Consider the following 12,343-nt stretch of genomic DNA (forward strand, 5'->3'; position numbering starts at 1 on the left):
TCTCCCTACTGTGTCACTTGCATGCAGGCACACATCACCACGCCCAGCCATACACCCAGCAGCCTGCTCTTCCGGCTCCTCCAGGTCTCCAGTCATTCTCCTCTTGCTCAAGCTTGCATTGTCTGCTCAGGGCTTTGGTGACTTTATATGACCTTTAGGAGCATTTACTGATGAGGTGAGTGAGTGAGAAAATACATGAATGTGTGGGCTTCCGAATGAACAGGAGGTAGCCGGGCCTGTGTATGGGTGGATGAGTCGCTGGTAAACAGTATGGTGGCTGAGTTGGCAGGTGGGTCCTGAGTGAACAGGTTCATGGAGATGTTTGTGGGTGAGTGACCTCACAAGACAGAGATAACCCTTAGCCTTGTCACTCAGCCTTCCTACTATGTGAGACAGACACCTCAACAGTCCCTGCATTACTAAGGTCCTGTTACCTCACAGGCTGTACTCTTGAACACTGAGCTGTAATAGCAGTGTTTCAATCGCCACAGCCAAGTTAACGTACAAAAGGAAGGTTTGTTTGCATGTATATTGAGGGGTTCTAAAGGCAGGCTGAGAAGTCACACATCAATAGCTGAGAGAGGGAGCTTGATATAGGGCAAGCTATAAACTCTCCAGGCCCAAATGCAATGATGTACTTCCTCCAGGAAGGCCTCCTGATGCAGTGATGTGCTTACTCCAGGAAGGCCCCCTGATGCAATGATATGCTTCCTCCTTGAACACCTCCTAATACAGTGATGTGCTCCCTCCAGGAAGGCCCCCTGATGCAGTAATGTGCTTCCTCCAGGAAGGGCTCCTGATGCAATGATGTACTGCCTCCAGGAAGGGCTCCTGATGCAATGATGTACTGCCTCTAGAAAGGCCTCCTAATGCAGTAATGTGCTCCCTCCAGGAAGGCCCCCTGATGCAGTAATGTGCTTCCTCCAGGAAAACCTCCTGATGCAGTAATGTGCTTCCTCCAGGAAGGCCTCCTGATACAGTGATGTGCTTCAGGAAGGCCTCCTGAAACACTTATGTGCTTCCTCCAGGAAGGCCCCCTGATGTAATGATGTGATTTGTCCAGGAAGGCCCTCTGATATAGTGATGTGCCTCCTCCAGGAATGCCCCCTGGTGCAGTGATGTGCTTTCTCCAGGAAGACCTCCTAATGCAGTGATGTGCTTCCTCCAGGGAGGCCTCCTGTCCTAACAGTAACATAACCTCCCCAAACAGGGCCACCACCTGAGGACCAAATGCTCTAACACAAAAGACTGTAGAGGATATTTTTGCATTCGAACCAGCACAATCTCTGAGCTCCATGAGGCTCCAAAGGACCTGCAGACTGTGGCCCAGTCTAGAGAATGTGCATGGCATGCACGGGCTCTGAGTTCAACCTCCAGCCTACAGGAGAGAGAGACTGGCTCTACAATCTAAGCTGAATGCCTGCCACCCCCATGAGTCTCAATGTCCCCTGCATCATACAATGAAAAAAAGCCTGTGTTTCAGGACCCGGGGGTGACCACTGGCAAAGGGGAGAACAACAACACCTGGATAAGGGTAAGTTCTGCGTGTCAGAAAAGCATGCCAGCCCTGCTGAGGCTGCCAAGGGCACAGCAGGAGGCAGCCCCACCAGGCATGCTCTGAGTGTGTGTGTGGGTACAGCCTGGCTGGCAGGAGGACTGGAGCAGGGAGCCAGAGCCTCCCAGGCACTCCTGCCCTCTGACCCAGTTGTTCACTTCTAGGAACCAACCCTAAGGCCATAATCAAGGATTCCTGCAGAGCCTAGCCCACAGCCAGGTTAGCCAGGCCACAGCCCAGAGTCGGTGCCAACACCCTGGGGTCCTCCTCTGTGGAGTGCTGCGCAGCCGTGGGAAGCCAGGCTTTTAGAACGTCTAGATGGCATGAAGCTGGCAGTGGAATCAGTGAAAAGGTCAGGGTGGGAACCCCTGTACACGGATGTCCTTGACAGGAAGCTGTTTGGGCATTCGGGTTTTTTTGTTTGTTTGTTTGTTTTTGTTTTGGGGTTTTTTGTTTTGTTTTTTTTTGTTTGTTTGTTTTGGTTCTTTTTTTTTCGGAGCTGGGGACCGAACCCAGGGCCTTGCGCTTCCTAGGCAAGCGCTCTACCACTGAGCTAAATCCCCAACCCCTGGGCATTCGTTTTTAAAAGTCCCAGATGGACGCACCCTAACCTTCCTGCCAACCCCTAGGGACTCCCCAACTAGCCCCCTCCCGAGAGTTGGTACCTAAAGCCAGAACCCAGACCTCTCCCTGCCCCTCCAAATCCCTGGCCTCGCCTACCGCCCCTGGGAAACTGATGATGGAATCTTACTGGTGAACTGGCTTTGCTGACTACCCCATTTCTTTTTACCCTTCCAAGATCATCTGAAGGGAGCAGAAGAGCGAGGCAAGCTAGGGCGTTGGCTGGCTGGGGATTTGTCCTGACCCTACACACCCCACCCCCTCCGCCACACATACGCACTCTCCCGGTCCCTCTCCCCACTTCCCTCCTGTTCGGGACTTGTAGCAGCCTGCTTCAGAGCCCAGAAAAAAAAAAAAATGCTTGGAGTCAACCAGCTGAGCATACCCAAGCTCGTGGCTTTGTCTCTCAGTGCTGCCCCCTCCAGACTCAGTTTCCCTTCCCGGGAAGGAAGCATAATCATACCCTTGCCCCGGGACAAGTGAGAGTCCGTGGAAGAAACAACAAACCGTATGGTGTGAAGGGGTGCCCTTTGGAGGCTTCTCCTGGAGCCCCCAGGCCCTGAAAAGCCAGAGCAAAGCCAAGCCAACAACTGCTTTAAAGGCATTCAACTCCCCTTACAGCCCCGGGCAAAGTCAGGCATGAAGGCGGGATCAAGACCCCAACAGAATTCCGTAATGAACGCTCTGCTGTCTCAGTTTATGAGAGAATACATAAGACGTGTAATTGCTTTTGTATTTCGGACACTCATTAGAAGAATAATAAATGTTATTATTTATTAATATGGCAATGAATCATTCGGTTTTTTAAATTAAACATTAAACCGCTAACAAATTAAATGTAAATTATTAGGCCCGCGGATGATGGAGAGGCTCCCGGGGGAGGGGGCAGCTCGCTGGCTGCGCAGAAGCACGCCGCATGGCCCGGGACACAGCCGCAGGGCCGGGGTGAGTCGAGGACAAGGCGGCTCGTGGGCTCAGCCTGCCCCCTGCCGATCATCAGCAGAAGCGCAGCAGCCCCGAGCGCCCCATCCGCCCAGCGCCGGACCGATTCCTCTGGATCCTTCTAGAAGCAACTACGCCACTGGCTGTCAGGCGCCTGCGCTCTTGTCCCGCATGAATTTTTGCTGCGCAGTCCTAGTGGGGGAGGGCTATCTGGCTTGGAAATGCGTGCTCCCTTGGAAGAAAATCACCTCCCCTGCCCTCTGCAGCCTGAACCACAGTTCCTGGTACACTGTCGTGACTAATATTCATCCCACTTGTAGGGAAAAAAGCACAGAGATTCTCAGTGCCTAGCCGAGGTTGCACAGCCAGCAGCTGGTGGACTGGAAATTGCAGTCCAGCTGTGCCCAACCCAAAGTCTGAGTTTATCTTGTGTTGCTTGTTTACCTCTCAGGAGTTGGGGTCCCAGGCTGGTCTTCCGGAACCCAAAAAAGAGGCACCCGTGTGAAGAGCCAAGGGAGTTCTTTCCAACGGGCTAAACACCAAATACCAAGTTATCTAGTGCACATAGCTGTCCAATAAGGTAGGCACACGCCCACGCCCATTTCCAAGATGTGCAAGCTGAGGCAGAAAAAGACTGCAGCAGGCAAGAAATTAGAACTAGTACCTGCCAACTCAAACTTGGCTCCTGATCACTCCATTCCTCGGGAGCAGTGGACAATACTCCTGCCGACTCCTCGTGTGCCCACTCCCCTGTATAATACACACACACACACACACACACACACACACACACACACACACACACACACACACACTGGTCAGTACCCATCCCTTAGAGGAGCACTAAGCTCAAATCATATGAGTCCTTGTCGATGTTTCCAGGGCGTTGGGGGCTTGGGGGGCGACTTCGGTGGGTCACATACACAGACAGTGCTATGGCGGCCCTCTGGGACCTCCAGTTTATTCTTTAAGGTAGATCTCAGGAATTGAGCCACTCGAACCCTAGTCCCAAGCAGTAGGGCTTCTTGGAAAAATACCAGACACTCACTGGGAGACAGACTTCTTGGGAAGGGGCTCACGGCCCACCCCAAACTGAGGGGGTTAGCACTCTGCTGTGAGTCCAAGCTGGCGGGACAGGAAAGTCCAGCCCATGGGCAACCCTGGTTTCTGACATTCCTCCCTTTCTAGGTAAGCCCTGGCAGCACTGCTATGGGGTCCGAAAGCAGAAACACAGCCGGGGGTCCCGGGCCTCTGTTTGACTCCTTAACTGTGTGTGGTCTCTGCCCTGGGCTCCCTTAGCTCCCCACAATATCCTTCCTGCCTTGGTCAGTCTAAATGGGTGCCTGCTATCCAGAAAGCCACTCTCATTCAGATTATCAGTTTCCCCCTCAAATCAGGCACCAGCAAGCCCGGCTTAAGGACCCTACATCATCCGACAGATTGAGCCACGTTTTGTTTCCCTTGGGTCTCCCCTGCCCCTCTGACGCCCACCCCTGGGAGAGGACGGTCCGGTGAAGGAAAAGTGAAGGAAGTCACTGCCTTTCTTTTGGCCCAAGCTGGGAACCACTGGAGGTTGAGTTGTGAATTTGTTCCAGCTTTCCTCTGGACCCGGATGTCCCACCTTAGCAGTGAGGTGCTACAAGGTACCCCAGTAGGAGTGTGCAGAAGGTGGGAGGGGCTGAGCCCAGGACCCAGTTCCAGGTCAGTTTGGGTCAGCAGCGTCGCCATGCAGCGGGCGCCAGAATGAGGCTTGTGCGTCTGCCTCCTGTCTGGGTCCTGCCCCAGGAGGGACTGACAGGGCTATTATTGCTGTCCTCGCGCAGGGCCACTCAGACACCAGCTAATTTGTTTCAATCGCGCCCCCTTCTTTATTGATCAGTGCTTTCGTAGGGTGTTGCGTTAAATGACTTGTCACCATAGCAACCATCAGATACTCCTGGGGACCGATGAGTCTGTTTCCGGAGCCAGATCGCCCCCTAAGAGCGCGAGGGAACAAATCTCTTTTCATATCGTGGCTGTCTGCTGAAAGGTACAGGATATTGCTCAGAACGAGTCATTTTGAAAAAACAATATTAAAAAAGAACATAACCAGGTTTTTCAACAGATTATAAAGTTGTTTCATAAGGTGCCTTCCTCTTAAGAAATATGAAATCAGATTTTAAAACCTTTGACCAAGTTAATCTTTCTCCTGACTACTTTGTCTCTCCTTAGGTTATAAGCTGAAATATGGAAGCACTTCCCCGCATAAAGACATCAGCCGTATCATTTATTAGGAGAAAAATTGAAAACAGACTAAAAGTACAGTAATGGAAGATTCAAATAAACTACAGTTCACACACCTGTGAGCATGTTATCGAGATGTTTAAAATGTTACTTATGAGAGAGACATTTCCGTCGATGGGGAGAGGAAACAAGATTTTTAAGCCTGTCTGCAAGGCGCATTTAATGAACACGAAACAAGCCCCAGCACCGGAAGGGAGGCGACACTTGAGCACCCACTGTGTGGCCAGTCCTTTCAGGGTCTTTAAAAAAACAATAATATGCATCCTTACTTTTCAAAGAAAAAGTGTGTGAGTGTGTGTGTGTGTGTGTGTGTGTGTGTGTGTGTGTGTGTTAAGCTAGGGTACCCGTTTCAACCCCCAGGTTAACAATGAAAGCAAAATCCCAAATTCTGAAAGGGAGAAAAGAATTAGGGGCATAAGCCCCCCGGCCAGTCTTCAGGCTCTGGGAAAGAAAGACCTGCAGCTCCCCCACGAGGACGCTCACACATTGGTGAGAGATGTTTTGTCTGCGGGGCGCCTGGAGGTTTCTGGAAGCCAGGTGCTGCTGGGGTGCTGAGGGGGGGCTGCTGTGTGCAGGGTGGGTCACTGCAGAACTGGACATCTATAAAGACAACATGGTACCGTGGTGTGTGTCATCCTTAGACTGCACACGCTTGCACCATTTGTGTTTCTAAACCCGAAACACGTGTCCTGTGGCTGCCCTGGTCTAAACCATCCTTAGTGTGGCCCGGCACCTTGCTGTGGCTTGCCCTGCCTTCAGACAGAATGTAACTTTGTATTAGGAAACAAGTAGGTTAGGAAGTGCCCTCATCCTGACTCCTTTGTCCAGGTGGTCAGACAGGGGCTGGAAAGAGGCTCTGTGCAGATGTAGAGCCCCGCACATCCCCCACCTCCAGGGTGTTGGAGAAGCTGGGCTAGCCTCACATTTTCGTGTGGAGCCTGCAGTACCGTGAGCGCCACCTTCAGTCCGCCCAAAGCAACTACAGCACAACCTGCAGCACCTCTTTTTTTTTTTTTTTTTTTTTTTCCATTTTCCAGCCTTGTCATTCTGCGTGCTCTTTCTGCTGGGTAGGACAGGGGACAGCTGGAACCATGTGCCAGGACACTTTTACCCCACTACTTCCCTCCTCTACACACTTATCCGTTGCCAGCTGTCATAGGAACCTAAGATTGAGAAACACTGGGCGTCTTAAGTGACAATTACAACCCACAGTGATTTGACCTTAGCAGGATCTGGCTGCCGATGACACATCAGGTATATTATCCCGCTGTTCTCCACACTCAAAGCCACAAGTCAGAGATGCAGAGCCCTTTGACAAATATTGGGATGTGAAAAAGACTGTGTTTGAGACGTGCATGGCACACAGTAGGTGGTCACTAAATGGCAACTGCACCCGCGGGTCCCTTCCCAGCTAAGTCCCACCAGAAAACATCTCCCATAGGATGGCCCTAGTCTCCAGTCCCAGGTAATCAGAGGGTAATCAGGTCTGCTTCTGGCTGAGGATGAAGTCTCCTCAAAGCCTGGGCCCCAGAGAGCCCCTCAGTGCAGAGGGGCACGGCCTAGGCAGAGCCGCTGGCCTTCTGCAGTCTGTCTGATCTCAGGGTGTGGTGGTGCATAAAGAGATGGGTTGAGGCAGATTTCCTTCCTGCCCCCATCCTACTTCGGTGATCCTGAGCGTGTCGTTTCACCTCTCTGACATCCCTGTCCTCTGTGGCACGGATTTGCAGATGCAAAGCTCGCTTGGCAGGCCTCCTGCTGGGATTAGCTGAGCATTGGGTGTGGCCGGGTAAGCCTTCTACCTAGGCAAGCTTGCACCCGGGCACTCAAGGCTTTGTTCCTCCTGACAGATGTCACCAGCCAGCTCCTGAGGCAACCCCTGTGTTCCTCTGCAGATCTAGAGGGGCGATAAGGGGGGCAAGAGGGTAGTTGCCTTGCCTGAGGCTGAGGTGGGATGGACAATGCACACAGCTTTTAAAGGGCAGAACCACCACCCTCTAGTTTTGTGCTCCAGGGTCTTAAGCAAGCTCTTTACCTCAGCATAGCTCTGTAGACAGAAGCTTAATTCAACAATCTCTTCTTTCATCCAGTCTCTGTGACTCGTGGCTCACATTGAGCCCTGTCCATTCAACCTCTGCCAGCAGGGGGCGTGCTGGTCCGTTCCACCCCTGCCAACAGGGGCAGAGCTGGCCTGTTCCACAGCAGGGGGATGTACTGGCTCAGTCCACCCCTGCCAACAAGGGCAGGGGGAGGGAGGGTTGGGGGGGATGCTGATCCGTTCCACTCCTGCCACCAGGGGCGGTACTGGGGCTACTTTCATAACACAGCGTTCAGTTGTTCCTGGTAACTGGAGAGCCTTACAAACTTCATTCTCCTCCTTGTCTTCTTCTTAAGAGGACTTGGGATTTTCTAAGAATCCCATCAGTGGAGGATGCACCTAAACCTGTAGACTTGATGCACCAGGGCGGAAGGATCCCACCCAGGGAGCCCCACCCTCTCAGAGAAGAAGGGGAGAGGATGGCTGGGAGGAGGACAGCGTTTGGGGTGTTAATTAATTAATTAATTAAAATAACCCCATCAGTGGCTGCAGAATTTTCCAGGCTGAAGAAATGGCCAGTGTCTGGCTTGGAAAGCGCACATCCTACCTTGGAGCAGATCAGGCAGCATTTCCAAGCCTCAGGGCAGCCCTCCTCTTCTCTCAGCAGGCATAAGCCTCAGAGAACTCAGACCTGGGGAATATGAAACACAGCAGACTGTGGCCCTGATGAGATGGGTTTCTTTAATTTTTCAACTCGTGCCCCAATTAACAGAATTCCCAAGGACCCCACCTAGGTAGATGAGGGGTGTCAGGTGTAGATCTGTTGAAGCCCACCACTTGAGAATACATCTCCCTCTCCCCTTTTGAGGGGGCCATTACACCCACTGGCTGTCTTAAAACCCACATGACCTTTGACCTAGGAACTACTTCTGGGAATCAGTGTTAGTCATAAAGACAGTTCCAAATCTGATATTTTGATATTGTACATGGGCAGAGCACAAAGGGCCTCACAGTGGCGAAAGGGGTTAAACTGAGCAATCTCTGCTTCAGCTGTGCCCTAGAATATGAATATGAATATGAATATGGATACGGAGAGATGGCTCAGTGGTTAAACACACTGGATGCTCTTCCAGAGGACCCGGGTTCAATTCCCAGCACCCACCTGGCAGCTCACAACCATGTTTAGTTCCAGTCTTCTGGTCTCCTCCAGCTCAAAAATGGTACACAGACACGCATGTGTGCAAAACACTCACACACGTAGAACACAGATAAATTAATCAGGCACTTCGAGGAAGTGTCTCAGAGAGCCGTCGATTAAAAGAAGCAGACAACACAGCACTGTGGACTGAACGCCATCGGGTTCCAGAAATGCTGCTAAGTCTACGTCTAAGCCCATACCTAATGTGTGCGTGCGGAGGGACAAGTGAAGGAAAGAATACATAAAATGCTAATGGCGTTTGCTTCTGGGTGGCTTCTCTCACCTTTAGAAAGTTCTCTGCGGGGGTTGGGGATTTAGCTCAGTGGTAGAGCGCTTGCCTAGCAAGCGGAAGGCCCTGGGTTCGGTCCTCAGCTCCGGAAAGAAAAAAAAAAAAAAAGCCGAACAACATAGAAAGTTCTCTGCGGTCTTTTGTTTGTTGTTTGTTTGCCTCACGTAATGAATGATAAGGCATCTGTGTCTCTGAACACCTCGCTGGGGCTGGCTGCTCCGATCCAGTTCCTCCCGTAACCCCTTGGGACAAGTCACCTGACCTCTCTGCTTCTGATTTCTCACCTGTACAATGCTGGCAGCGGCTGCCTCCGTGTTTTGAGGGTTGAAGTTAATGTATGCAAAACGTTCAGCTTGTGGACTCAAAGATAATAACACCCCAGCGCCAGCTGTTTTTGTTATTTGCTTAATTTTCTACGTATAAACATGTCACCGCACTGCTCTGGGGATACCACAGTGCCAGCTAGACTCCAATGGAGAGGAGATTAAGCCAACACTCACACCCGATTAATCCGCTGCGGTCGGGAGCAGTGATTAATTCATTACAGTAGGGACGATGCTGTGCGAGCACTTTGAGCAGAGCCTTGTTGAAGGTTTTGATCATTTTCTTAAGAGCATGGGAGGCACGGCACTGAACGGCTTCAAGCGGGGCGGTGATCAGAGTCCACTGGGTTGAAATTCTGCCTACGCTGTGTGCTGAGTCTTCCCATAAGGCCACGGTACGTATAGAACCAGGTGGAAGGAGCTGGCCACGCTAGGAAAACACCCCACCCTTATCCTGCTCAGACCCCAGCAACCCTGGACCTTCAGGAAATGGACACACACACACGCACACACACACACACACACACACACACACACACACACCCAACACTTGGGAAGAAAACTTGGTCAGGGGTCATAGATGGGCTAAATCTGAAGTAACTGGAAGGGGGCATCCTAGAAAGTCCCAGAGGCCATGCCTTCTGGTAGGCCCGCCAGTCCACATAGAGCATCCCGTGGATGCATAGACACCAGGGGTTCTCAGGTGGCCTGGCTTGTGGTCCCTGAAGGCAGACACACACACACACACACACACACACACACACACACACATGTGACCTACACAGACCCTTGGTCATCTCTGGAATTCTGACAGGCCTCAACAGAACTGCAGGATACTTCTCTCGCTTCTGCAATCAGATCTCTGCCCCTTCCTGACTGTCCCATCATGTTCCCCAGTCCCCCAGCCAGGCATCTCCGTGTCCCTGAATGATGTCCTGCTTGTCTCTCTTCAGACTGTGTACCCTAGAAGGCAGAGATTGCCCTGATCTGAGAGGTAACAATACTTGGGCCTAGTAGACATTCAATAAATATTTGGGAAAGTGGGGTTGTTCAGGAAACAGCTGAGAAGAGAAATCAGAGGAGAGTGGGTCTAGGCTCTTCTCTCTGAGCCCCTGACTCTGTGTTATGACGTAGCCTGCTTCACACTGGCCACACTTCACACGATGACCTGGAATCTCTGTGGGAGTCAGAGACCATCCCAGGACCCAGCATGATGCCCCCAGGCGGGTTAACACTGTTTAGTGGACCATTAAGAGCTTGGCATCTGAGTGATCCCCAATTTTCCAAGACTCCCTTCCTTTGACTAGGACTAAGCACTAAGTACTTCCAGGCAGGGTATAGCATACAGAAGTGCGCAGTACATGCATTCTCTTGCCCCCTTGCCCTAAGTTTCAGATTGGGGATGATAGCATCAGGTGGGGGCCTGACCATGTCCTCCCTCAGCTGCCTGTTCTGTGGGCCACGTGACTTGGTGCTTCAGGCTGGCCAGCGTGGGAGGGGTTGGGGATGAAGCACCTCCTGAGGAAGGCCATCTGACAGCTCCAGGACCGTGGTGACAAGTTAATGAATTCCACTGCGGTTACCCAAGGCACACGTCTGGGCCACGAGGCCGGCTGTCTGCCGTGTTGACCTTTAAAGGTGAACATTTAACGCCCACGATCACTCACCTCTGATCGAATGTTCCGAAGATGAAGCCTGTCTGCGGGAGGGAAGTGATCAGTCACTCTGCCTCCGCCCCCACACGGCACTGTCCTCCCTTCTGAGTCATCCACAGCTTTGCAAGACTGGTTTCCTCCAGCTCTGGCTGGAAAAACAGACTTCCTGCCCTGCCTGCGGCTGAATGCCAGCCCATCACCCCCAACCCTCTCTCCACATACCTCTTTGATCCCAATCCCTTCTTAAGCTCCTTGTCCACCCATCTTAGCAGTAGCTGATCAGGGAGGATCACCCCCAGGGAGGCTAACTAGAGAGAACAGGAGCTGAGCTAATCCAAGCTCACATGGTGCCTGTGGATGTTATTCTATGCAGTAGGAAGCCCAGCAGCAGAGCTGGGCTGACTCAACAGCTCGCTGTTGACCCCAAAGCTTGGCCTCTTGCCCCCATTCCTGTCTGCAGTGGTATCAATGTGTCCCCTACCACAGCTTGGTCCCAAAAGTACATGTGCCTGTCTGTGGACGGAAACAGAAAACAGCCATTATGAATATTCAAACATCATTCATAGAATTGCCATATAAGCCAACGACCCAAAGGAGACAAATTCACGACACCAAAAAGACACCTACGCCCCTCTGTGCAACCGAGGCCATTCCAGAAAACCACAGTTGGTCAAAATGCAGAGAACAAGCCAGCAGGATACCGCCCTGGTTCGTAAGATACGGCCCCTTCAGCTAAGTCTCGGGGAACTTTATAAAAGAGGAAAACAGAAAGATTGCAGTTTCCAGATGACCAGAAAGTCAGCTGTGAAGTCATGTCCGCTAGAAATAACAAGAACGTTTACCCATGATACCTCAACAATTATGGACCAGTATAGCACCAAGAGACGTGCTAACATGGCAGGGGGAAATCTCACAGGGTCACACCCCCAGACAGGGAGCTAAGGGTTCTGACAGAGGGGGAATTAGTTTCCCCAGGGAAGAGGCCCAGTTGGTTATCCAATACCAAGTGGTCATCCCCGAAATCACACATACACAAGTACTAAACAGATTGAATGGGCACTGGAGGGGAGGGAGATGGGAAGGGAAAAGAGACCACGAATTAAAGGAGCAAAGAAGGGGACATGGGAGGGTTTGGAGAGAACAAGAGGAAGAGTAGAAATAATGTAATTATATTCTAATTTCAAAAAGAATTAAATGACTATTAGAAAGATAAGAGACCCACACACCGCACTCCCATGTTTGTGGTAGAGGTACCCGCCCCAAGTAACCTGTGCACACACAAGGAAAACATGATGGATCTCCTCAGCCATAAAAGGGATGAAATTGGGACTGGAGAGATGGCTCAGTGGTTAAGAGCACTGACTGCTCTTCCAGAGGTCCTGAGTTCAATTCCCAGCAACCACATGGTGTCTCACAACCATCTGTAACAGGATCTGATGCCC

At 51.5% G+C, this 12,343-nt stretch overlaps 1 long non-coding RNA gene across 2 annotated transcripts; it reads right to left on the reverse strand.

Moving 5' to 3' along the window:
• Nucleotides 1–5,363: 5,363 nt before the first annotated feature.
• LOC102546759 (uncharacterized) lies at nt 5,364–11,567 on the reverse strand. 2 transcript variants are annotated; one of them, XR_010052860.1, is made up of 4 exons: nt 10,914–11,567; nt 8,044–8,127; nt 7,434–7,589; nt 5,364–7,295 (listed from the first exon to the last, which is right to left on the reverse strand). It is a non-coding gene; the product is annotated as an uncharacterized LOC102546759 (long non-coding RNA). The 2 variants fall into 2 exon arrangements; XR_355146.5 differs by having other exon boundaries at nt 7,434–8,127.
• Nucleotides 11,568–12,343: the final 776 nt, after the last annotated feature.

Source organism: Rattus norvegicus, chromosome 6 (genome assembly GCF_036323735.1).
Source record: "Rattus norvegicus strain BN/NHsdMcwi chromosome 6, GRCr8, whole genome shotgun sequence".
NCBI classification, from domain to species: domain Eukaryota; kingdom Metazoa; phylum Chordata; class Mammalia; order Rodentia; family Muridae; genus Rattus; species Rattus norvegicus.